Below are 27,520 nucleotides of genomic sequence, written 5' to 3' on the forward strand. Positions count from 1 at the left end.
AAAAGAGGTTTCGTTTTCCTTTGAACACAGCAGGTGGGGGCCTGCTGACAGAGGGCATGTAGAATTACAACCCTCAGCCATCCACACTGCTGGATGTTCACTTCGTGTATGAGAGATTATGCACTTAAATCTCACCCATTAATAACTAGCGTCCTTATATCAAACCCCGAATACCCACACACTACATATTCGCACATAAGGTTCCATAAGCATCAAAATGTATGATTCAAGTTGGTTAAGTTAGTTTAAATGCTAAGAAATAGAGGTTTTTGATATCTAAGGTATTATATATGATAAGCAAGGTATGTTTGGTCTTGTTCTGATGCGTACGCTTTTTACAGAATCCCGGTGTTATCGGTGGAGAGATCGCATCATGGAAACTCAAGTTACGGATCGCAGAACTTATAAGCAACAAAATGTTTTAGTTGATCGAATGTTACAGGAGGCGTTACCAGAAAGACCCCGGCTGTTAGAGGCAGGGAAAGTCTATTTGAAACAACCTGTTAAATGTGTCGTTACATATGCTCCTCCTCTGGGAACCAATGAGATCAGCAGGAAGTTTCCCCTTTGTCCTGTTTCGCTCTGGGGGGGAATAAATACATGTGTCCAAACACTGGTTTGCCAGTTCATGCTGAATTTTGGGTGAACTGAGGATATCTAGTCAGAAGTCTATCTCTGGGTCCGGAGGTGCAGCGTATGTATAACCGTACTTGGTCTGTATTATTGCCTTTTACGCCTAAATTATGTATGTATAGATTGCGTGTAACTGACTGTACTTTTACCTGAATAATACTTGTGCGTTGGAACCACAGATTCCACTCCTGTCTTTATTTGCGGTCATACTGCGTACACAATTAGCGTTGTGTTTAGAGATTTATAGGCAGGTTTTGTCTTAGAGGTTCTAGGCAGGTGAATCTTAGAGGTATAGGCAGGAATGTATTAAAAGGTTTATTTACAAATTCTACAGTGGGGGCTCATCGGTTTATCACACTATCTGATACACGATAACACTTTTGAAAGACGCATTAGTCTTTCATTACCACAGTGTTGCTGAGAGCGTACTGCCGGTTATTGTGTAGAGGAAGCGCTGATCAGAATCCAGGGACAAGAGAAAAAAAAAAAGTATTTTTTTCTCTGTTGATAGAACCTTACGTTTAGAGAGGTGCCGCAGTATTGAGTAATGCGGCTGAGATGCATTTTTGCGTACACAGTTAAAAAGTCATTATACGCTTGTGCGGTAGTCGCATAATTGTGTATGCGGCCGGTCGCACAATAAGCGTATACGCACTTCCGGTTCTGCTGCCACGTGTTTGAACAAAGCCATTAAGGTTTACATTTTTTTCTATCTACCAATATCTGGGTTAAACGTTTATTTTCTGCGCAGAGAAAAAGTGTGTAACAGTGAGTATGTGTTGGACAGTTAAGGGTATCATATGACCCTTAAGGGCTAGGTGCAAGGGTTAGCCTAGCCGCTCGGTAAGCAGCTTACCGTTCAGTACACAGAGCAGGTGTATGGTTTGTTATTTTTGTTAGGGACCGGCTCTCAGTGTGACTGCAGTGTTCAATAAAATTTGAGCATTGTAGTTGAGCCGCACTAGGTGTGATTGTGAGCTGAGAGATAATAGGTGAGCGTGGCGCATCTAGAAATTTCGTCCGTAGGTGAGCGTGGCGCATCTAGAAATTTCGTCCATAGGTGAGCGTGGTGCATCTAGAAATTTAGTCCGTAGGTGAGCGTGGCGCATCTAGAAATTTCATCCGTAGGTGAGCGTGGCGCATCTAGAAATTTCGTCCATAGGTGAGCGTGGCGCATCTAGAAATTTCGTCCGTAGGTAAGTGAAAGTATCTTGATTGTCTTTCACCAGTTTAAATTTTTATTGAAAAGCGTAGGAGTTGTCTCAAAATGGGAGCCACGCAAACGGTAGAAATGTTAAGCAATGATGTGCTGCTAATGGAGGCTCCAATTGGATCAGCCCGTCGTATTATGCATACTAAGTACGGTACTTATGCAATAAGGTATTGTGATATATGGTTTAATATGACGAGAAAGAGTGTTAGACTGTTTCCCAGACTTGGTAGTTTTGATAAAAATGTGTTAGATAATATCCAGGATCACATCAGTATGGTGCGATCCCGAGAGAAAAGATTAAGTATTTTGAATGTTTAAAAATATGGCAGCATGAAGGGGATGCTTGGCTTAAAAATGTGCAAACGACGCAAACTAGCGTTGCGAACGCATTGCCAGAAAATACATCCACGACGCTGAGATGCAATAAGGGCGAGCCGCAAATTGGCGCGCACGTGCGGCAAAGTAGCGTCATGGAGAGTATTGCCAGCAGTTCACGCTCACCTCCCCCACCTTATGTGGATGGGGGTGCAAGTACAGTTACCAAAAATACCAATAAAAATGTAACAAGCAACTTGTACCCTCTCTTAAGCAACCATAAAGAAAGTGTTTATGATATGGATGATGAGCCTATTGTAATGTCTGCCATTTCCCATGCTGTGCAAATGATAGATGCTGCATCACCACAATCACGGGTGGTGCCGCCATCTCCATCGGTAACAGCAAGGGAAGTGTTAACACACTCTGCACCCATAGAGGAAGTTGTTAATACCGTACGTAGCAGCAGCAGATTAAACCCCCAGCCAGGTAACCAGGTCAGAGGTAGCAACGCTGCCGGTCTGCATCCCATTCGGACAATAACTGTTCCGAATGGAAATGCAGATGCAAACGGTGTAGTGCCCACGACGGAAGTAGTAATGCATTGTCCATGGACAAGAGCAGAACTGAATTCCATCATAAATGATTTCCCCAATCCCAAAAAGGAACTAGCCAAATGTCAAAGATTTTTTAGAAATTTGGGTAGTTCTCATGAGCCCACTAATAAAGATTGGCGTGTAGTGTTAAGGGCCTGCCTGCCACACAATACCGACGTGACAAAATTTATCACGGACTGTGTATTGGATGGCGACGTTCCCTTAACAGACCAAGTAAACCAAGGTAACATTTCCCGCATTGTGACTCAATTGCGTGTATATTTTCCAATAGTAGTTAACTGGAACAAAATCTTCACAATTAAGCAAAAGGAGAGTGAAACTGCAGAAGACTATTGCGACCGGGCTCTGCAGGCTATCACCCAGTACACTGGGATAGAAGATATTAAAGATAGCACTCACCACAGGGGAATGATAGTCACGGTACTCATGGACGGTCTGAAAGACGATTTAAAGATTCGGGTTCAGACCTCACAACCTGGCTGGAGGGGACTTACAATAGATAACCTCATAGAGTCTGCCATAGAACATGATAAAAACATCTCCAAAAAGAGAGAGACCCAGAGCGAAAAACTAATGGCTGTCAGTATACAAGCTCTGGAAGGAATGACAATAACATCACAGCCAACCGACACACCTGCACCAACACACACACCTGCACCTGAACAATTACACGTCCTCACCAATCCCACACCACAGCAAACACATCCTTACTCCACATATCATACACAACCACAGGTCCCATACTCATATCCCCCACAATATAGTAACCCTCCCTATCCTTACCCATACCCACCACCTTTCCCTCTTGCTCAAATCCCACAACAATCTTTTCATCCACCCCGTTCAAAATTATGTTTTAGCTGTCACCAAGTAAGTACTGCAAAGCGAAGAACACCACACAGGAACACGAGTTTCCCATGAGTTCATAGGTAACCCCAGTATCTTCTCCAAGGCCTTATATGACTGTTTATAATTTTTTCAACCTATCAATGTATCTGTTCTAATGTAAAATGTGGATGATTTATTGTTGTATTTTGGGTCATGTTTAAATGATATTAAACTGTTGTGCTTTATCTCCCACTCATAGGACACAAGGTTGCTAAGGATAAACGGCAGCCATGCCAGGCTGAGGTCGACTATTCGGAATACTATCCAACCCAGCGGCACAGGCATTATTTAGAGCAGTAGCTATTAATAACAAGATTTAATTGCAAGAACCTGTATGCAGATACTATATCCCTAGAATTATTAAAAGTGATAGGGGGACTTATTTTACAGGTGACGTTTTCAAGAACATGCGTAAGATGATGGGTAACAACACTAAGATTATCTCAGACTGTCTTTTCCTTTATTTGCCCCCCCTTTGAGATACTGTCCAAACAGGCAGCCTCATGTGAAAAATTGATCATGAGGTTACTGTACAGGGTCTCACGAAGATGAATGCGAATAACCGAAATTGGAAGTGTTATTAACTAACATGTCTAATGCAACCTGTCATGATGTCAAATCTGGAAGAATTTGTTATGATCCAAATTTTTTTTAGCTCAGGTTGTTTGACTGATCGGTGGAAAGGTCCGTATCTGACGATACAGCATCCTCAAAGGGTGGCCAGGGAAGATACGTGGATCCATTCCGCTCACTATAGGGAGGTTAACCAACTGGTGGAGATACAAGTCAGAGACAAGGCCGATAACGTGGACCTGTCGATTGCGAGCTTGTGCCGGAAGGATTAAAAAGGTGACGGTGAGATATCTGAGCTAAAGAAATGTGTAGATCAGTGCTTCAAGCAATGGAGTGGTCTGCTGTGGTCATCCTAGTTCTTTTTTTTTCCAGAGTTTTATTTTTTTTTGTCATGATGATCTGTTTGGGGATGCTCGGTGTCTGTGATGGGGGACCAATAAAGGAGATGTGAGCTGATGGCGGAGCTGATGGAGTGGAGTCAGGAGGAGGAGTGCTATACCAAATCAGGGGAGTGCCGGTCCAATTTCAGTACAGTAAATTGTTGTGAAAATGTGAATAATAATAATAAGGAAGAACTGTATTTCAATCCTGAGTTATGACGTAGTGTATAACAATGTAGCCTGAGTTTGAGTGGTCGTGCATGGATATAATGTTTATGTTGTTTTAAGTCATCTTAGGTAATGCAGTCCCAACCCCTTCCAAGGCTCTCCTTATAGGATAGGTGCATCCCCAGATCTTTCCCATGATCCCTTAAGGATCCGCGGTGTGCGTATAAGGGCAGTTTTATGTCCCTCCCGGAGACGCATTATCTGAATGGTTCAAATGACCATACTGTGTCATACCATAATAACATTGAACGGTATATTCTCATGCATGGCTAAACAGATTCAAATAGCAGATTGTGATAGCATGTTGTTTGCTATCAAAGGGTGGACTGTCGAAGTTGAATAATTGAGTGAGATAAGTTCAGTTTAAAATTTAATCGCAGCGACGCCATCTTGCGAATGGCCACAAGACTCCATTTTGGAAATGAGATCACAAGACACCATTTTGTGTGGTCAGCATTAATTCAAGTTATAACCCAGGAACTAAGAACAGATGGCAATGTTTTTGTTAACACCAAGGGCAATGGGAAAAACCAGCTTTCTAAGTAGAAGTAAATAAGAAGAGACAATGGGTATTTTTACATACAAATTGGGAATCCCGGGATGCAGATAAAGTATAGTTGTGGCAATTGTAATATAATATCTACACAATTGGATTTGCCTGAATCCTAGACAAGATGGCTCCAAATCCCATAGTTTGAGGTGATAATACATTAGCACTTCACACAAGAGTCTGTGAGAACAAAAGAGGTTTCATTTTCCTTTGAACACAGCAGGTGGGGGCCTGCTGACAGAGGGCATGTAGAATTACAACCCTCAGCCATCCACACTGCTGGATGTTCACTTCGTGTATGAGAGATTATGCACTTAAATCTCACCCATTAATAACTAGCGTCCTTATATCAAACCCCGAATACCCACACACTACATATTCGCACATAAGGTTCCATAAGTATCAAAATGTATGATTCAAGTTGGTTAAGTTAGTTTAAATGCTAAGAAATAGAGGTTTTTGATATCTAAGGTATTATATATGATAAGCAAGGTATGTTTGGTCTTGTTCTGATGCGTACGCTTTTTACAGAATCCCGGTGTTATCGGTGGAGAGATCGCATCATGGAAACTCAAGTTACGGATCGCAGAACTTATAAGCAACAAAATGTTTTAGTTGATCGAATGTTACAGGAGGCGTTACCAGAAAGACCCCGGCTGTTAGAGGCAGGGAAAGTCTATTTGAAACAACCTGTTAAATGTGTCGTTACATATGCTCCTCCTCTGGGAACCAATGAGATCAGCAGGAAGTTTCCCCTTTGTCCTGTTTCGCTCTGGGGGGGAATAAATACATGTGTCCAAACACTGGTTTGCCAGTTCATGCTGAATTTTGGGTGAACTGAGGATATCTAGTCAGAAGTCTATCTCTGGGTCCGGAGGCGCAGCGTATGTATAACCGTACTTGGTCTGTATTATTGCCTTTTACGCCTAAATTATGTATGTATAGATTGCGTGTAACTGACTGTACTTTTACCTGAATAATACTTGTGCGTTGGAACCACAGATTCCACTCCTGTCTTTATTTGCGGTCATACTGCGTACACAATTAGCGTTGTGTTTAGAGATTTATAGGCAGGTTTTGTCTTAGAGGTTCTAGGCAGGTGAATCTTAGAGGTATAGGCAGGAATGTATTAAAAGGTTTATTTACAAATTCTACAGTGGGGGCTCATCGGTTTATCACACTATCTGATACACGATAACACTTTTGAAAGACGCATTAGTCTTTCATTACCACAGTGTTGCTGAGAGCGTACTGCCGGTTATTGTGTAGAGGAAGCGCTGATCAGAATCCAGGGACAAGAGAAAAAAAAAAAGTATTTTTTTCTCTGTTGATAGAACCTTACGTTTAGAGAGGTGCCGCAGTATTGAGTAATGCGGCTGAGATGCATTTTTGCGTACACAGTTAAAAAGTCATTATACGCTTGTGCGGTAGTCGCATAATTGTGTATGCGGCCGGTCGCACAATAAGCGTATACGCACTTCCGGTTCTGCTGCCACGTGTTTGAACAAAGCCATTAAGGTTTACATTTTTTTCTATCTACCAATATCTGGGTTAAACGTTTATTTTCTGCGCAGAGAAAAAGTGTGTAACAGTGAGTATGTGTTGGACAGTTAAGGGTATCATATGATCCTTAAGGGCTAGGTGCAAGGGTTAGCCTAGCCGCTCGGTAAGCAGCTTACCGTTCAGTACACAGAGCAGGTGTATGGTTTGTTATTTTTGTTAGGGACCGGCTCTCAGTGTGACTGCAGTGTTCAATAAAATTTGAGCATTGTAGTTGAGCCGCACTAGGTGTGATTGTGAGCTGAGAGATAATAGGTGAGCGTGGCGCATCTAGAAATTTCGTCCGTAGGTGAGCGTGGCGCATCTAGAAATTTCGTCCATAGGTGAGCGTGGTGCATCTAGAAATTTAGTCCGTAGGTGAGCGTGGCGCATCTAGAAATTTCATCCGTAGGTGAGCGTGGCGCATCTAGAAATTTCGTCCATAGGTGAGCGTGGCGCATCTAGAAATTTCGTCCGTAGGTAAGTGAAAGTATCTTGATTGTCTTTCACCAGTTTAAATTTTTATTGAAAAGCGTAGGAGTTGTCTCAAAATGGGAGCCACGCAAACGGTAGAAATGTTAAGCAATGATGTGCTGCTAATGGAGGCTCCAATTGGATCAGCCCGTCGTATTATGCATACTAAGTACGGTACTTATGCAATAAGGTATTGTGATATATGGTTTAATATGACGAGAAAGAGTGTTAGACTGTTTCCCAGACTTGGTAGTTTTGATAAAAATGTGTTAGATAATATCCAGGATCACATCAGTATGGTGCGATCCCGAGAGAAAAAGATTAAGTATTTTGAATGTTTAAAAATATGGCAGCATGAAGGGGATGCTTGGCTTAAAAATGTGCAAACGACGCAAACTAGCGTTGCGAACGCATTGCCAGAAAATACATCCACGACGCTGAGATGCAATAAGGGCGAGCCGCAAATTGGCGCGCACGTGCGGCAAAGTAGCGTCATGGAGAGTATTGCCAGCAGTTCACGCTCACCTCCCCCACCTTATGTGGATGGGGGTGCAAGTACAGTTACCAAAAATACCAATAAAAATTTAACAAGCAACTTGTACCCTCTCTTAAGCAACCATAAAGAAAGTGTTTATGATATGGATGATGAGCCTATTGTAATGTCTGCCATTTCCCATGCTGTGCAAATGATAGATGCTGCATCACCACAATCACGGGTGGTGCCGCCATCTCCATCGGTAACAGCAAGGGAAGTGTTAACACACTCTGCACCCATAGAGGAAGTTGTTAATACCGTACGTAGCAGCAGCAGATTAAACCCCCAGCCAGGTAACCAGGTCAGAGGTAGCAACGCTGCCGGTCTGCATCCCATTCGGACAATAACTGTTCCGAATGGAAATGCAGATGCAAACGGTGTAGTGCCCACGACGGAAGTAGTAATGCATTGTCCATGGACAAGAGCAGAACTGAATTCCATCATAAATGATTTCCCCAATCCCAAAAAGGAACTAGCCAAATGTCAAAGATTTTTTAGAAATTTGGGTAGTTCTCATGAGCCCACTAATAAAGATTGGCGTGTAGTGTTAAGGGCCTGCCTGCCACACAATACCGACGTGACAAAATTTATCACGGACTGTGTATTGGATGGCGACGTTCCCTTAACAGACCAAGTAAACCAAGGTAACATTTCCCGCATTGTGACTCAATTGCGTGTATATTTTCCAATAGTAGTTAACTGGAACAAAATCTTCACAATTAAGCAAAAGGAGAGTGAAACTGCAGAAGACTATTGCGACCGGGCTCTGCAGGCTATCACCCAGTACACTGGGATAGAAGATATTAAAGATAGCACTCACCACAGGGGAATGATAGTCACGGTACTCATGGACGGTCTGAAAGACGATTTAAAGATTCGGGTTCAGACCTCACAACCTGGCTGGAGGGGACTTACAATGGATAACCTCATAGAGTCTGCCATAGAACATGATAAAAACATCTCCAAAAAGAGAGAGACCCAGAGCGAAAAACTAATGGCTGTCAGTATACAAGCTCTGGAAGGAATGACAATAACATCACAGCCAACCGACACACCTGCAACAACACACACACCTGCACCTGAACAATTACACGTCCTCACCAATCCCACACCACAGCAAACACATCCTTACTCCACATATCATACACAACCACAGGTCCCATACTCATATCCCCCACAATATAGTAACCCTCCCTATCCTTACCCATACCCACCACCTTTCCCTCTTGCTCAAATCCCACAACAATCTTTTCATCCACCCCGTTCAAAATTATGTTTTAACTGTCACCAAGTAAGTACTGCAAAGTGAAGAACACCACACAGGAACACGAGTTTCCCATGAGTTCATAGGTAACCCCAGTATCTTCTCCAAGGCCTTATATGACTGTTTATAATTTTTTCAACCTATCAATGTATCTGTTTTAATGTAAAATGTGGATGATTTATTGTTGTATTTTGGGTCATGTTTAAATGATATTAAACTGTTGTGCTTTATCTCCCACTCATAGGACACAAGGTTGCTAAGGATAAACGGCAGCCATGCCAGGCTGAGGTCGACTATTCAGAATACTATCCAACCCAGCGGCACAGGCATTATTTAGAGCAGTAGCTATTAATAACAAGATTTAATTGCAAGAACCTGTATGCAGATACTATATCCCTAGAATTATTAAAAGTGATAGGGGGACTTATTTTACAGGTGACGTTTTCAAGAACATGCGTAAGATGATGGGTAACAACACTAAGATTATCCCATACTGTCTTTTCCTTTATTTGCCCCCCCTTTGAGATACTGTCCAAACAGGCAGCCTCATGTGAAAAATTGATAATGAGGTTACTGTACAGGGTCTCACGAAGATGAATGCGAATAACCGAAATTGGAAGTGTTATTAACTAACATGTCTAATGCAACCTGTCATGATGTCAAATCTGGAAGAATTTGTTATGATCCAAATTTTTTTTAGCTCAGGTTGTTTGACTGATCGGTGGAAAGGTCCGTATCTGACGATACAGCATCCTCAAAGGGTGGCCAGGGAAGATACGTGGATCCATTCCGCTCACTATAGGGAGGTTAACCAACTGGTGGAGATACAAGTCAGAGACAAGGCCGATAATGTGGACCTGTCGATTGCGAGCTTGTGCCGGAAGGATTAAAAAGGTGACGGTGAGATATCTGAGCTAAAGAAATGTGTAGATCAGTGCTTCAAGCAATGGAGTGGTCTGCTGTGGTCATCCTAGTTCTTTTTTTTTCCAGAGTTTTATTTTTTTTTGTCATGATGATCTGTTTGGGGATGCTCGGTGTCTGTGATGGGGGACCAATAAAGGAGATGTGAGCTGATGGCGGAGCTGATGGAGTGGAGTCAGGAGGAGGAGTGCTATACCAAATCAGGGGAGTGCCGGTCCAATTTCAGTACAGTAAATTGTTGTGAAAATGTGAATAATAATAATAAGGAAGAACTGTATTTCAATCCTGAGTTATGACGTAGTGTATAACAATGTAGCCTGAGTTTGAGTGGTCGTGCATGGATATAATGTTTATGTTGTTTTAAGTCATCTTAGGTAATGCAGTCCCAACCCCTTCCAAGGCTCTCCTTATAGGATAGGTGCATCCCCAGATCTTTCCCATGATCTCTTAAGGATCCGCGGTGTGCGTATAAGGGCAGTTTTATGTCCCTCCCGGAGACGCATTATCTGAATGGTTCAAATGACCATACTGTGTCATACCATAATAACATTGAACGGTATATTCTCATGCATGGCTAAACAGATTCAAATAGCAGATTGTGATAGCATGTTGTTTGCTATCAAAGGGTGGACTGTCGAAGTTGAATAATTGAGTGAGATAAGTTCAGTTTAAAATTTAATCGCAGCGACGCCATCTTGCGAATGGCCACAAGACTCCATTTTGGAAATGAGATCACAAGACACCATTTTGTGTGGTCAGCATTAATTCAAGTTATAACCCAGGAACTAAGAACAGATGGCAATGTTTTTGTTAACACCAAGGGCAATGGGAAAAACCAGCTTTCTAAGTAGAAGTAAATAAGAAGAGACAATGGGTATTTTTACATACAAATTGGGAATCCCGGGATGCAGATAAAGTATAGTTGTGGCAATTGTAATATAATATCTACACAATTGGATTTGCCTGAATCCTAGACAAGATGGCTCCAAATCCCATAGTTTGAGGTGATAATACATTAGCACTTCACACAAGAGTCTGTGAGAACAAAAGAGGTTTTGTTTTCCTTTGAACACAGCAGGTGGGGGCCTGCTGACAGAGGGCATGTAGAATTACAACCCTCAGCCATCTACACTGCTGGATGTTCACTTCGTGTATGAGAGATTATGCACTTAAATCTCACCCATTAATAACTAGCGTCCTTATATCAAACCCCGAATACCCACACACTACATATTCGCACATAAGGTTCCATAAGCATCAAAATGTATGATTCAAGTTGGTTAAGTTAGTTTAAATGCTAAGAAATAGAGGTTTTTGATATCTAAGGTATTATATATGATAAGCAAGGTATGTTTGGTCTCGTTCTGATGCGTACGCTTTTTACAGAATCCCGGTGTTATCGGTGGAGAGATCGCATCATGCAAACTCAAGTTACGGATCGCAGAACTTATAAGCAACAAAATGTTTTAGTTGATCGAATGTTACAGGAGGCGTTACCAGAAAGACCCCGGCTGTTAGAGGCAGGGAAAGTCTATTTGAAACAACCTGTTAAATGTGTCGTTACATATGCTCCTCCTCTGGGAACCAATGAGATCAGCAGGAAGTTTCCCCTTTGTCCTGTTTCAGTCTGGGGGGGAATAAATACATGTGTCCAAACACTGGTTTGCCAGTTCATGCTGAATTTTGGGTGAACTGAGGATATCTAGTCAGAAGTCTATCTCTGGGTCCGGAGGCGCAGCGTATGTATAACCGTACTTGGTCTGTATTATTTCCTTTTACGCCTAAATTATGTATGTATAGATTGCGTGTAACTGACTGTACTTTTACCTGAATAATACTTGTGCGTTGGAACCACAGATTCACTCCTGTCTTTATTTGCGGTCATACTGCGTACGCAATTAGCGTTGTGTTTAGAGGTTTATAGGCAGGTTTGTCTTAGAGGTTCTAGGCAGGTGAATCTTAGAGGTTTATAGGCAGGAATGTATTAAAAGGTTTATTTACAAATTCTACAGGACAATAAAAGACATCATTAACGACCCGCGGGAGCGCACATCGTTGGTCGTTCACTGCATACACACTGAATGATATAATGGTGAAATTTATATTTATCGTCCATATCGTTCATAATAATAGTCTAGTGTGTATGCGGCTTTAGAGGTCCTACAATGGTGGTGATCCAAGCAACTCGCAGATGCAACACTAATGCCAGTTTCAGGGATTATCTAGTCCAGTGGTTCCCAAACTGGGTGCTATGGAGCTCTGGGGTACCATGGGGCACTTGCCAGGTCCAGGACCAATCAAATCTATGGTCTATATCAGGGGTATTCAACCACGGTCCTCAAGGCACACTAAAGCTGGCCACACACTAGACCAGGGGTTCCCAACCACGGTCCTCAAGGCACACTAACAGTCCAGGTTTTAGGGATAGCCATAGTTGAGCACAGGTGACTTAATTAGTACCCTAGTTATTTTGATTTAACCATCTGTGCTTAAGCATGGATATCTCTAAAACCAGGACTGTTAGTGTGCCTTGAGGACCGAGATTGGGAATCACTGCACTAGACCAACTTACATCCAACCAGCCAACTAGTTGATTGGTTGGAATGAAAATCTGGTAAGGGATGAAAGCAAATGACAATCAGCAATTTGCTCCCAAACACTGTAAAATGGACAAAAACTGTTGTTTGAACAAATTGTTTAGATCAAACATTTAACAAACTTGTCTGAACGACCATTTTCATCTATTTTCTGGCATTTAGGAGCAAGTTGCTGATCATCATTTACTCCCATACGTTACCAGATTTTCATTCCAACCAATCAACTAGTTGGCTGGTTGGATGCAAGTTGGTCTAGTGTGTGGCTAGCTTAACAGTCCAGGTTTTAAGAATAACCATACTTGAGCACAGGTGACTTAATTAGTACCTCAGTTATTTTGATTCAACCATCTGTGCTCAACCATGGATATCACTAAAACCAGGACTGTTAGTGTGCCTTGAGGACCGAGGTTGGGAATCAGAGCCGTAACTAGACTTTTTGGTGCCCTGTGCCAGAAAGAGCATTGGCACCCCCCTCATTTTTCAAAGGGACATAATGCACCCAAAAAAGGGCCATGGCCTCATGGGGAAGGGCCAGGGAAGAGATAGGAGAGGTCAGGAGATGCTGGGGATAAAATAAGAGGAAGCTACAAGCAAGAATGATAATAAACAGAAATTTGACAGGCCCAAACAGTGCCCCCTGTCCTGTGGTGCCCTGTGCGATGGCACCGGCCGCACTACCCTAGCTATGGCCCTGTTGGGAATCACTGGTCTATATGATTAGCAGCCACCAGCACTGGTTTTGCCTGTCATAAAATACGTGAACAAACAGAAGCACAACCCTGTCTACACCACAGAACTGGATGACAGGACAGCACACTTTATTTAATTTACTCATCTTTGCTGAATTTCTCAACAACAAACTTTTAGCCTAGGGGTGTCATGGAAAATAATGCTGATACTCTAGGGGGCCGTGATTCCAGAAAGATTGGGAAACACTGTTCTGGTCACTATGGACTTGGAATTTGGGATACTAGAAAATATAAAAGCCCTTTTGTGTAGGCCGCACTATACTGTACACTACATACCATGAGCCAGGTGGAAGGATAACCTCTTATATTTACCAGGTAGACAAATGAATACACCAGATTGTGGAAAAGGGAGTCATTGCTCCACAGGAGGATACATGAGAATAGGATGCAGTCATTGTTAAAAGGGGCTTTGACAACAGACCCCAATGCTCAAAGACTTATACCAAAGATATACCACATTTATACCACAGATATACCACAGATATACCACAGGCATACCACAGTTATACCACAGTTATACCACAGATATACCACAGATATACAACAGGCATACCACAGTTATACCACAGTTATACCACAGATATACCACAGATATACCACATGCATACCACAGTTATACCACAGTTATACCACAGTTATACCACAGTTATACCACAGTTATACCACAGTTATACCACAGATATACCACAGGCATACCACAGTTATTCCACAGTTATACCACAGATATATCACATAAATACCACAGGCATACCACAGTTATACCACAGTTATACCACAGATATACCACAGATATACCACAGATATACCACAGATATACCACAGTTCGTAAAAAAAAAACCTTCTTTCATGCAATAAATGCTGCGAGCCAAACATGAAGAGGCTGTAGTAGAGGCTCGAGAGAAAATAAAAAAAAAGTGAAAGTGGTAGCGCCCAAAGCCAATGATAATGTAACTCAGATAATAGATTTAACTACAATGGTAGAATATTTGAGGGGGGAAGTGGGACAACACAAATAATTAATTGAAGGAACAGACTGAGGGGGTGATTCAGCACTGGATGAAATTACAAAGCTGCACGCAAGTAGCTATGCAATTCTGTCCTTGCTATTATGGTAATACACAGGAGGTGTCACGCTTCCAGCAAACATTAATGCTATGAGCTGCATTCATGGATGCAGCATCAGATCATCTGTGTAATCCTTGGCCGGTTGAGTGACTATGGGATCACATAGGCCCAACCATCGCAGATGTCCAAAAGAGGCCAGGAAATCTCCCTCTGCTGACTGAGATCCTGGCATCTTCCTACCCCACAATAGCAGTGACACACCCCGGTTCTGGAGAACAGAGGGCATCACCACCACTCCCCACCCTCAAATGGCAGCAGATTGTCAATCACTGACAGACTGCTGCCGCTCTGTGTTTGATCACACAGGACCTGTTCTGCACATGCTCAGACCGGCTCCTGTGCACGTGCAGATTCCCACCTATCTGTAATCTGCGTTCAGCACCTGAATGAGGCCCTGAGTCCCTGAGATCCCAAGTGGGAGTTCCTGGTGAGGACCGTAGGAAGATACATTTTATATAGTAAAAATGTTTCCAATGCGGATGACCGGGACATAGATCATCTGAGTCTAATCTGCGCTGGAATACAGTAGATATGGAAACTAGACTTCACCAAGATCAGGTAGAGGCGCTTGGTCATTAAGAAATGCTGGAGGGAGAACAATGAGCCCCAGATCAGCTCCCTCATAAACTCCCAAACTATAATGTAGAGTCCTCATGGGGGAAATTGTTTACTGGCCAAATTGATATCAGCACTTATTAATGGACATCCTTGCACTGACTTTTCTTGCCTGATGAACTCTGAACTATTTTATCACAGAATCAGAGAAACATTGTTTTTAAAAATATTCTTATATATAATTTTGAAAAATACTATTTTCTTTGTGTTTTTATGTCTGAATTTTGGGTGTTTAAGAAATAGCATATATATATATTTTCTATCTTTTATTGATACAGTATATTAAATGTTTGAAAATTATATGGAGTAATCAGATACTGTATGTATATTTTGCACAACACACAGCACTTTTTAGCATTATTTTCATTTAGAGATTGACTTATTGCTGCTAAAACTGTGTGCAGGTCTATTGAGCTATTTACTGCATGTTTGTTATATGTCTAAATAAATTGTTTATAAACGTCACTTGTGTAATTAAACACTAACTGTATCCTTTATATATCTGCACTTATCTACACAATTTTTTTCTCACTTTACTAGTTATTTTTATGCAACACACCAGGTGCTTGGATTAACTATACGTACACACACACTCACACACACATATATATATATATATATATATATAAATAAATAAATCAATACCTGTATATACACCTATAACGCCATGGTTAAAAATAAGCTCATATATTTTTACCATGTTTGTGTGGTGTAAAATTTAGTAATAGTGGATTTTATATAATTGTTTGATATGTTGTAAGTAAGTTATGTAAAGAAATGTGAATGTTGGGGGAGAGTATAGTTAATAGAAGTTCATTTTATAGAGAATCCATCTATATGGGTATGTACATTTCTACACTGTATGTATATGTGGTATCTTGTATTGTAAGGTAAATATGAAGTGCGAGGTATCGCTATGACATCGCAGCACAACATAAGGACGCCCACTTCCCTTTACTCACATCCATAATACTTTGCAAGTCTGTGAAAACATCGGTACTATCAAGTAACATCGGAGCCGCACGCACACTTACACAGGTTCAGACCTTAATCAGATATTTCTAACCTTCCAGTACGCAGGGAGAGCTCAGGCTGTGTACGCCATCGCAGTGGCTAATTTATGCACGCCCCTGTAACGGCAATCATGCGCACTGACATGCCTGCGTTTCCCCGACCATCCCCGTCACCACCCCCAAACGGTCACTTCCTGACGATCACTCTGCGATGGGTCTGCGTGATGTCTGTGTGATGTCTGTGATCGCAGTGGTGTCTTCGCGCACTGGGATGCATACGCATGGGCAGTACGCAACAATCGGCCATGTGCGTGCGTAATTGCACTTGCGATCCTTGCCAAATCAGGCCCTAATACCGTGCTCCCAATATATACCTACAATAAGCCAAGGCACACATTAGGATTACTGCTCATATATCAGGGACTCTTATACAAAGGATATAGGAGACTTTAGTTGGACAATATACAGTAAATTATTAAGGATATTAGGAGTGTGGTAATTAATCCTAAATAGTAACTAAATTTCATGAGGCTTAAGAGTAAAGTATAAGAGGAGCCAGCTTTATATTAGTAATATCTGAGGACTTCATCCTTACAGCAGGTTATAATTGGCAGAAGAGTTTTGCCCCAGCAATAGAAATGGAGTTTAGTCAACTTTTCTCACCTGAGACTAAAATCTACACTGTAACATTATAGTTTCTAATCTAGTAGGAGAATTGTTATGGTAGCAACGGGAAATACAAAGTATCTAAGCTGAGACACAGGAGTATATAGAGAACCTCTTGTCTTAAAACTTAATTTGACAGGTACCACGCCCACAACCATGCCCTTAACACCTCCCCCTGACACTCCCACTTTTCATCTCATTTTGATATCAACTTGATATCAATTTTATATCAAATGAATTTTAACTTTATATAATTTTTAGATAAATTTGATAGCAAATTAATATTAATGCGATATCAACTTTATATAAATTTTATACCAAATTAGTTTTCATAGAAAGAAGCTGTGGTTAAATAGATTTTGAAAACCTCCTGTGTATAATGAATGTTGCTATCCCTTAGACCAGGGGTGGCCAACCAGTCAGAAGCAAAGAGCCCAAAAATATCTGTAGGTATATCAAACAGCTGAGATCATGCGCATGCTGAAGGTGCACATGCAAAAAAAGGCCACGTCCCTGGTATGTATTTTGTAGGAGCATGTAAAAGTGCTTGCACACAATCACAGTGGAGGTAACTATTAAAGGGAAAGAAAAATCTAAGCATTGAACAAAACTGAACTCACATAAAATACACTAAAACAATCCAGATCCACAAAAACTACACTGAAAAAAGCCACATCCACAAAAAATACATAAAAAACAGATTCACATAATACAATCCAAACACTCCTGGTGTCATTCCAGCACCTCCATGTGTCACTCCAGTCCCCCTCATGCATCACTTCAGCAGCCTCTCATGTGTTACTTCAGCCCCCCATTTGTCACTCCAGCAGACCCTCATGTGTCACAACTCCATGTGTCACTCCAGCAACCCCCCATGTTTCACTTCAGCAGCCCCTCATGTGTCACTCCAGCCCCCATTATGTCACTCCAACAGACATCACTACGTCACCCATACATGCCTCCAGAGTGAAGCAGACTGCTGCAACAAAGGACGAGCTTCCTCTGAACAGCTGTGCACCTATCAGAGGAGGTAGTCTGTGTCAATCAGGGGAGCCGGCAGAAGAGCCGAATCAGAACCACCGAAGAGCCACATGTGGCTCAAGAGCCACAGGTTGGCCACCGCTGCCTTAGATGGATCATCAGCAGCAAGATGCTGTGTCCCTTGAAATAATGCGTTGTTAGACAGCCATTGGTATGTTGGTTTATAAAATAAGCTTACAAGTTATGTTATGAATATTGTTTATTTGATTCAAGATATCTATAAAAGTAAATAAAGAAATCTTTATCTAGCAGTCTGCTATGACTACGAACAAAAGAGTCGGCGTGTTACGGCACGCTGCTAACCGAAAAAAGTGGATGAAAAAGGCATATTACACGGTATTAAACCCCGGAAGTTATAGCAGATTTGATAAATATTTTGAGGCCAATAAAGGAGAGTTTAAAAGGGACAATATTAAAAAATGGCTACAAAACAAGATGCGTATACATTACATAAACCGGCAAGGAAAAACCATAAAAAGAATATGATCTGCGTATCGGATATAAATCAGCAAAGGCAATGCGATAAGGTATCGCTCATAGACCTTGCAGAGTACAACAATGGTTTTAAGTACATATTAAGCATTATCGATATATTCAGTAAGAGAGCGTGGGCTGTAAGCCTAATGTCTAAGAACGATTCAACAGTCGCTAAATGCTTTTGAAAAAATATTCCAGCAGGGTTGCGTACCAAAGAAGTTGCAAACCGATCGCGGTAAAGATTTTCTAAACAAAGGGCCTGATTCAGAGCCGCTCGTAAGCGGCTGCTCGTTCGCAAAAAGCGATGTTCGCACAACTGCGCATGCGTATGGGTCATAATGCACATGCACCAACCAGTCATTGCAGTCAGAAATCGTACACTCGTAATTAGGGGTGTGCACCGGCCACTTTTCGTGTTTTGTGTTTTGGTTTTGGATCTGGATCTTTCTTCGTGTTTTGGATCTGGATTGGTTTTGCCAAAACCACCCTTCCGTGTTTTGGGTTCAGGGTATTGTTTTGGATCTGTATTTTTTTGAAAAAAAGCATAAAAACCACTAAAATCACAGAATTTGTAGGTTTTTCTGCTCCTATGCTATTATTAACCTCAATAACTTTAATTTCCACTCATTTCCAGTCTATTCTGAACACCTCACACCTCACAATAGTGTTTTTATGTCCAAAAGGTTGCACCGAGGTAGCTGGATGACTATGCTAAGCGACACGAGTGGGCGGCACAAACACGTGACCCATCTAGGCGTGATACTGCAGTGGCAGACAGGATGGCAGGATGGCAGTTTGAAAAACTAGGCCCCAAACTGTACATAATGCACCCTTATGTTGTATAAACAGGACAAGCACACTTTAACACACCAATCATTTCAGCGCCAGGGTCTGCCACACGACGGCTGAAATGATTGGTTCGTTTGGGCCCCCACAAAACAAGCTGTCAATTAATCTGTCCCTGCACAAACTGGCTCTACGGAGGCAAGATGTCATCCTCATCCTCCTCATCCACTGATTCCTCACCCTCTTCAGTGTTGTGTACATCCTCATCCTCACAGAGTATTAACTCGTCTCCACTGGAATCCACCACCACAGGTCCCTCTGTACGTTCTGGAGGCTGGTCTCCCTGGAAGAGCAGATAATTCATTTTGATGAACATCATCTTCTCCACATTCTGTGGAAGCAACCTCCTACGCCTTTCGCTGAAAAGGTTCCCGGCTGCACTAAACACTCTTTCGGAGTACACACTGGAGGGGGGACAACTCAGGTAAAATAGAGCCAGTTTGTACAGGGGCCTCCAAATTGCCTCTTTTTCCTGCCAGTACAGGTATGGACTGTCTGATATGCCTACTTCGATGCTGTCACCGAAGTAACCCTCCACCATTCTGTCAATGGTGACAGTATCATATGCAGTGACAGTAGACATGTCAGAAATTGTTGCCAGGTCCTTCAGTCCGGACCAGATGTCCAAACTTGGTCCTGCCTGCCCTGCATCACCGCCAGCGGGTTGCTTAGGATAGCTAAGTTTTTTCTTGGCAGCCCCAGTTGCGGGAGAAAATGAAGAAGGAGCTGTTGACGTGTCACGTTCCGCTTCAGCTGACATTGTGTTCACCAGCAGGTCTTTGCACCTCTGCAGGCTTGTGTCAGCCGGAAAGAGAGACACCACATAGGCTTTAAACCTAGGATCGAGCACGGTGGCCAAAATGTAGTGGTCTGATTTCAACAGATTGACCACCCTGGAATCCTGGCAAAGCGAATGAAGGGCTTCATCCACAAGTCCCACATGCCGAGCAGAATCGCTCTGTCTTAGCTCCTCCTTCACTTTCTCCAGCTGCTTCTGCAAAAGCCTGATGAGGGGAATGACCTGACTCAAGCTGGCAGTGTCTGAACTGACTTCACGTGTGGCAAGTTCGAAGGGCTGGAGAACCTTGCACAACACGGAAATCATTCTCCACTGTGCTTGAGTCAGGTGCATACCCCCTCCTTTGCCTATGTCATAGGTGGATGTATAGGCTTGTATGGCCTTTTGCTGCTCCTCCATCCTCTGAAGCATATAGAGGGTTGAGTTCCACCGCGTCACAACCTCTTGCTTCAGGTGATGGCGGGGCAGGTTCAAGAGTGTTTGCTGGCGCTCCAGTTTTCGGCATGCAGTCGCTGAATGGCGAAAGTGGCCAGAAATTTTTCAGGCCACCCAAAGCATCTCCTGCACGCCCCTGTCGCTTTTCAGAAAATTCTGCACCACCAAGTTTATTGTGTGAGCAAAACATGGGACATGCTGGAATTTGCCCAGATGTAATGCCCGCACAATATTGGTGGCGTTGTCAGATATCACAAATCCCCAGGAGAGTCTAAGTGGGGTAAGCCACTGGGCGATGATTTCCCTCAGTTTCTCTAAGAGGTTGTCGGCGGTGTGCCTCTTACTGAAACCGGTGATACACAGCGTAGCCTGCCTTGGAACGAGCTGGCGTTTCTGAGATGCTGCTACTGGTGACGCTGTTGCTGCGTAAGGTGATACATCTACCCAGTGGGCTGTTACAGTCATATAGTCCTTAGTCTGCCCTGTTCCACTTGTCCACATGTCCGTGGTTAAGTGGACATTGGGTACAACGGCATTTTTCAGGATACTGAGGACACTTTTTCTGACGTTTCTGTACAGTCTCGGTATCGCCTGCCTAGTGAAGTGGAATCTAGACGGGTTTTGGAACCGGGGACACACTACCTCCATCAATTGTCTAAATCCCACTGCACTAATGGCGGATACCGGATGCACGTCTAACACCAACATAGCAGTCAAGGCCTCAGTTATACGTTTTGCTTCAGGATGACTGCTGTCGTACTTCATCCTCCTCGCTAAGGACTGTTGGAGGGTCAATTGTTTAGTAAAAGTAGTGGTGTTCCTACTTCCTCTCTGGGATGATGAACGACTCCCAGCAGCAGCCACAGCAGCAGCGGCAGCAGGAGGCGTAGCAATGCAGGATCCTCCAGAGGAATCCCGGATAGGAGAGTCAGTCATGCCAGTGACATGGCCTGCAGGACTACTTCCGATCCTGACTGAGGAGGAAATTGACGAGGAGGGAGTTGACGGTGTGGTTTGCAGGCGCTTGGATACAACAGGACAAGGGGATTTAGGTGTCCCTGGACTGCTTACGGTCTTTGCCAAAGTTTCTGAACTTGACAGTAACTTATTATGAACACGCTGCAGGTGCCGTATAAGGGAGGATGTTCCTAGGTGGTTAACGTCCCTACCCCTACTTATTCCACCTTTACATATGGTACATATGGCAAGACAGTTGTTGTCTGGATTTGGATAGAAATATTGCCAGACCAAAGAGGTGGAATGTTTGGTCTTCTGCCCAGGCATGACCGTGATGGGTTTTTTCATCCCACGGACAACAACTGTCTCCCCCGGAGCCTGATTTAAACAAACCACATCACCATCAGAATCCTCCTCGCCAACTTCCTCCTCAGCGCCAGCTACACCAGTATCCTCATCCTGTTGTACTTCAACAGTGACATCTTCAATTTGCATATCAGCAAGTGGACTGTGGGTGCTCCTTTCAGCACTTGCAGGGGGCGTGCAAATGGTGGAAAGAGCCACCACTTCCTGTCCAGTGCTGGGAAGGTCAGGCATCGCAACCACCACCACACTTGGACTCTCCTTGGGGATTTGTGATATTTTCTTAGAAAGCACAGTTCTTCGCTGTGCTTTTGCCAGCTTAACTCTTTTGATTTTTTTAGTGGGAGGAGGGCTTCCATAGTCATGTGAAGCTGAACCACTAGTCATGAACATACTAGGGATCGACCTTAGCCGTTCCTTGCCACTCCGTGTCGTAAATGGCATATTGGCAAGTTTACGTTTCTCTTCAGATGATTTAAATGTTTTTTTCAAGGTCATTTTCCTGAACTTTGTCATTTGGGATTGTATGTGCCCTCTACTATGACATTGGGCATCGGCCTTGGCAGACGACGTTGATGGCATGTTATCGTCTATGTCATGACTAGTGGCAGCAGCTTCAGCACTAGGAGGAAGTGGTTCTTGATCTTTCTCTATTTTATTTTTATCGGAGAAAGTTTGGTCCTCCATTTATGTTATATCGATTTGATATATACGTGCGGCTAAACACAGAAAATATTTTTTTTATTTTTGCTGGAGAGTAGTGCACTTTGTGGGTTACACCACCCTTTAAGAAATGAGCCAGCCGGCTCTTTACTTATGGGACACAGGCGCACGCTTGGCGCTGCTCCTTTGTTAATGCACGTGCGGCTACTGCGCACACAATTCACAAACACAGAAAATATATATTTTTTTGGTTTGGACTGGAGTGTACTTTGGGGGTTACAGCACTCTTTAACGGTCAAGCCAGCCGGCCCTTTACTTATGACACAGGCGCACGCTTGGCACTACTTTGTTGATGCACGTGCGGCTACTGCGCACACAATTCACAAACACAGAAAATATTTTTTTTTTGGTTTGGACAGGAGTGTACTTTGGGGGTTACAGCACCCTTTAATGGTCAAGCCAGCCGGCCCTTTACTTATAACAAAGGCGCACGCTTGGCACTACTTTGTTGATGCACGTGCGGCTACTGCGCACACAATTCACAAACACAGAAAATATTTTTTTTTTTGGTTTGGACTGGAGTGTACTTTGGGGGTTACAGCACCCTTTAACGGTCAAGCCAGCCGGCCCTTTACTTATGACACAGGCGAATGCTTGGCACTACTTTGTTGATGCACGTGCGGCTACTGCGCACACAGGCCCTCATTCAGACCCACTCGCAAGCGGCGAACGTACGTTAGGCGTACGTACAAAAATATTTAAATTCAAGGGCTCGCTCGTATTTTCGAACGCATCTAAAAATCCTCCCCAAACTCAGACGACCCCTCCTCTAACTAACGAGCGTGCGAAATAGCGAGCGTACATCCCCAAAATGGCTTGAAGGGAATGCACGCACAAGTATAAACCGGAAGTGGCCTTGTCAGATGTCGATTACCTTATTTTTATTTTTTTTTTCAACACAATGCAAGAAACTTTACTCTTGTCCGTGTTTGTGTTTTCACGCAGAATACGTACGGATGAAACATTCGCTTTTATTGTTCAATAAACATGTTACCCACAATTAAACAATTGTTCTATTGCTTTGGATCCCCGCATATTTCCCGGGGTTCATTTCTTTATTTAAATTTGCTTACGCATGTCACTGCATCAAGCCTATCATAACTCTCCAGAGATTTCTGGCCCTGTCGAACACATGACTCATACACTAACCAATAGAATTGCTCCTGTTAATTTCCCAAATACATTAGCCAATCAGAATTTTTTTGGCCACTTTATCAAAAATGAATTTTTGGAAAAACACCATTGCCATCATGAGAGCCTCCGCATTCACCAAGCGCGAGCTGCTGGTGCTAACGGAGGTGATAGATAGGCGTATCACCAGCCAGCCTCCACCCATCACCAACCGGCAGAAGCATTCCGCATATGCGGAGACACGGGCCCGCCTGCGCTCCTTCGGCTCACGCCGCAACATCGGCCAGCTGGAGCGCAGGTGGTCGGACCTGCAACGGCGAACGCCCCGCTTGCTGGCATGCTTTCGCATGCAGATTTCAGAAAGTAAGTTTTATTTATTTTGTTTATCATGTTTGTCTTTGTGGCCCAAACTGCGTGGGCATGTTGTCATGTCTGTCCAATTTATTCATTCTCCTCATATTTGCATGGCCATGTTTTCCCTCTATTTCTTAATTATTCATTCTCCTCATATTTGCATGGCCATGTTTTCCCTCTATTTCTTAATTATTCATTCTCCTCATATTTGCATGGCCATGTTTTCCCTCTTTTTCTTAATTATTCATTCTCCTCATATTTGCATGGTTTTTCTTGTTGGGGGGTGTTTTTAAATTGTTTTTTGGCCAGGATTTGTGCTGAAACTAACCACAATTTGTTTGACATCTTTTAGGGGGACAGCCAAGACTACGCTGTCACAGTCCGGCCAGACGGCGGTCACGCCCACTCTCCCCAACCCCCAGCCAACACTCCACCCCCAATAATTCCCCTATTCCCCACTCCTCCCCAGCCTTCCAAGACCCTCTCCCTGAAATGTCGGGCCTCCTTCCCCTCTGTCCCACTTCCCCCTCTCCTCCAACCACCCCTCTTCCAATTACCCCCTCCCCGGAGTCCGTAATAACCCCGCCCCGATCTTTGGGGAATGGAGGGTCCTCCGAGGAGGACGATGGTGGGACTTCCGGAGCTGCCGTTTTGTCACCCGGTATGTTTTTCTTTCGCCTTTTTTTTAAGCACAAACTGTTTGTATGTAATCATGTGTCGTTCCTTTATTCAGGGTTTTTGGGTCGACTTTTGTGGATTTAGCAGATTGCCTTTAACTGTTCCTGCTGATTTCAACATACACATATCACACCTGGGGGAATTTGTACTTAGGACTTGTATTTTTGGCACCCCCCATTTTTTATTTTTTGGGTTATTTTTGGAGTGATTTCGTTGTATTTTATAATTTTTAATGTGGTTGCCATATTGTTGTATTAATCCACACACTTTTCTCACCAACAGAGGAACAGAGGCGTCGTGATGAAGTTCAAGTTTGTGTGGCCCAGATGCGTCAACATATAATTGGTGTGCTCGTGGCCCTTGATCGTTTGTCTGGCATCCTTCGCCAATAGTTTGTTTTTTGGTTGCTTTTTTTCACATTAAATGTTATTTTTCAAACATACGTTCCGGCTAATTCGTTTTTGCAAACCCAAAGATTGTTAACCCTGACATAAGTAGACTGTTCCTGCAAGGATTTCCATTGTTTTAAAGTTAGATTGTGTTTTGTATTTGTATGTAAAACAGCCACAAGAAACACATTACAGTCACAATGTCATTTCCCTTTTTGGGTGTAGTGTCAATTAGATATTTCTACATTTTACAGGTTCCTAGTTGGTGTGCAAGCTGCTTAGGCCAATCTTACAAAGCCAAATGATTGTACAGGCTTCCTTTTGGTGTGGGTTTTGAACCAGAAAACATATTTCATTTTAGCTCAACTGGCGAAAGTACTGGATTACCCCTTAGTCCAATGTACCGTGTGTGAACCTGGTTACACTTGCTGGTAACGTCCAAAAAAAGGAAGAACATTTCACTCAAAAAACATTTATTCACAACATAACTGATAAATCAAAGTGGTCACTCACAAAAAAAACACACAGTGATAATCTCAAATACAACACATACCAAACTAAAACAAACCAAAAACAACAAATCAAGAACTGGTTGACGAAGGACCATGCCAACATGATTCCACAAACATGGCATTGCGATATGGGTTCCATAATATATTCCCAAAATGTCCAGATCCAGGTTTGGTAAGGGTAGCAGGAAGTAGTGAGCGTTGGATTGCCAAAGATTATGTGAACAAACAGAAGATGGTGGCAAAAAAAACACAAAATTAGAGGTTCGCAAACAAACCCAAACACATTAGGTATAAACACTGTTGTTTTGTACAAACTTACCTAAAAAATCTGGCCACCACATCATCGCGTATGGCCCCCCCCACATACTGACCTCCGACCAACCTCGGGGGGGCCATCCTCAGGTAAGGCATCCTCTGGCTGCATTGGGACACCACTCCTTATGGCGATGTTGTGAAATATCCCACACAGGACCACAATTTTTGACACCATATCCGGCAAATACATGAGCTCGCCACCAGAGCGGTGGAGGCATCGGAATCGGCCTTTTAAAAGGCCGATACAGCGCTCCACCACTTGCCTGGTGGCTGTAAGTGCGGAATTATACGCACTTTGTGGGCCTGGTGTGGGAGCCAAATAAGGAGTGAGCAGCCAGGACATGCAAGGATATCCACTGTCTCCTATGGAAAAGAATAGACAACATCAGGAACACTGTGGATCAAGCTTAACATTGTTATGTACTAAAGGTCTCCACTTACCCAGAAGCCACGCATCACCAGCTTGTAGGTTGTTTAATTTGTGCCATATCCCTGATTGCCGGATGACGAAGGAGTCATGTGCACTTCCGGGTAATTTAGCATTCAGGGACAGGATCTGGAGGGAGGCATCACATACCACCATTACATTGAGGGAGTGATAGTGTTTCCTGTTTCGAAATATGGCCTCCAGCCATGCTGGAGGCTGAAGTGGTATGTGAGTACCATCCACAACCCCTATGATGTGTGGGAAGGCAGCTATTTGGTAAAAATTGGCCTTGGACACACTAAGGGCACCCATATCCAAAGGCATTTTAATAAAATGATGGAGGTGCTTGAAAAGTGCCTCCATCACTGCCCTCAGGATCCTGGAAAAGGAGGTTTGGGAGATGCCCGCCACTATTCCCACCGTTGTTTGAAACGATCCTGAGGCACAGAAATGTAACACCGCCATAAATTGCGTAAGTGGTGGTATTGCTGTTGGACTGTCAATTTGCCGCTCAAGATCACTTTCTATTAATGAGAGAGTGTCTATGATGATTTTGGGAGGTAGACGGTAGCGTCTTAAAACCTCATCATCGGGCATTCCAAAAAGGGTGACACGTGTTCGAAATATCTGGGGCCTTGCATGCCTACGATGCCTACGCCTGGGACGAGATTGAGGTTGGTCGGCTTCCGGGAGCATGGCCAGAACAATCCGCCCCAGATCTACCTGAAATTCAAAGATTTCAATGTAAGGCTTTTGACCCACCCCAAAACTAAATTAAAACAACTTAGCTTGATGATACCATCCATTGCTGCTTACATGCCGGGGTATTGTCAAGATACGTCCAAACAGAAATTAAACACCAAAATTATTTGACACATTTCACTCTGTGCATTTTTGTTTAAAAATTTTGTGCTAGACCAAAGTTAAAATATGCGAAACACCCATTTTGCAAAACAGCAAAATGACATTTCACACAGTACATCAAAATGGGTTGAAATGTTTGCACAAAAAGCGAAAGAGAAACCACAAAAAAGTAAAAATGATTATTAAGCCTTTAAAAATGCGCTAATTATTTCGCAAATACAAGTCACAAGAGTAACTACTAAAAATGCGCTAATTACTTCGCAAATACAAGTCACAAGAGTAACTACTAAAAATGCGCTAATTAATTCGCAAAT

At 43.0% G+C, this 27,520-nt stretch overlaps 1 pseudogene; it reads right to left on the reverse strand.

Moving 5' to 3' along the window:
- The window catches only part of LOC148474561 (von Willebrand factor A domain-containing protein 5A-like), a 562,647-nt pseudogene that overhangs the window by 85,540 nt on the left and 449,587 nt on the right, over positions 1–27,520 (reverse strand).

The sequence above is a fragment of the Taudactylus pleione genome, unplaced genomic scaffold (genome assembly GCF_031769625.1).
Source record: "Taudactylus pleione unplaced genomic scaffold, aTauple2 ptg000830l, whole genome shotgun sequence".
Classification (NCBI taxonomy): Eukaryota; Metazoa; Chordata; class Amphibia; order Anura; family Myobatrachidae; genus Taudactylus; species Taudactylus pleione.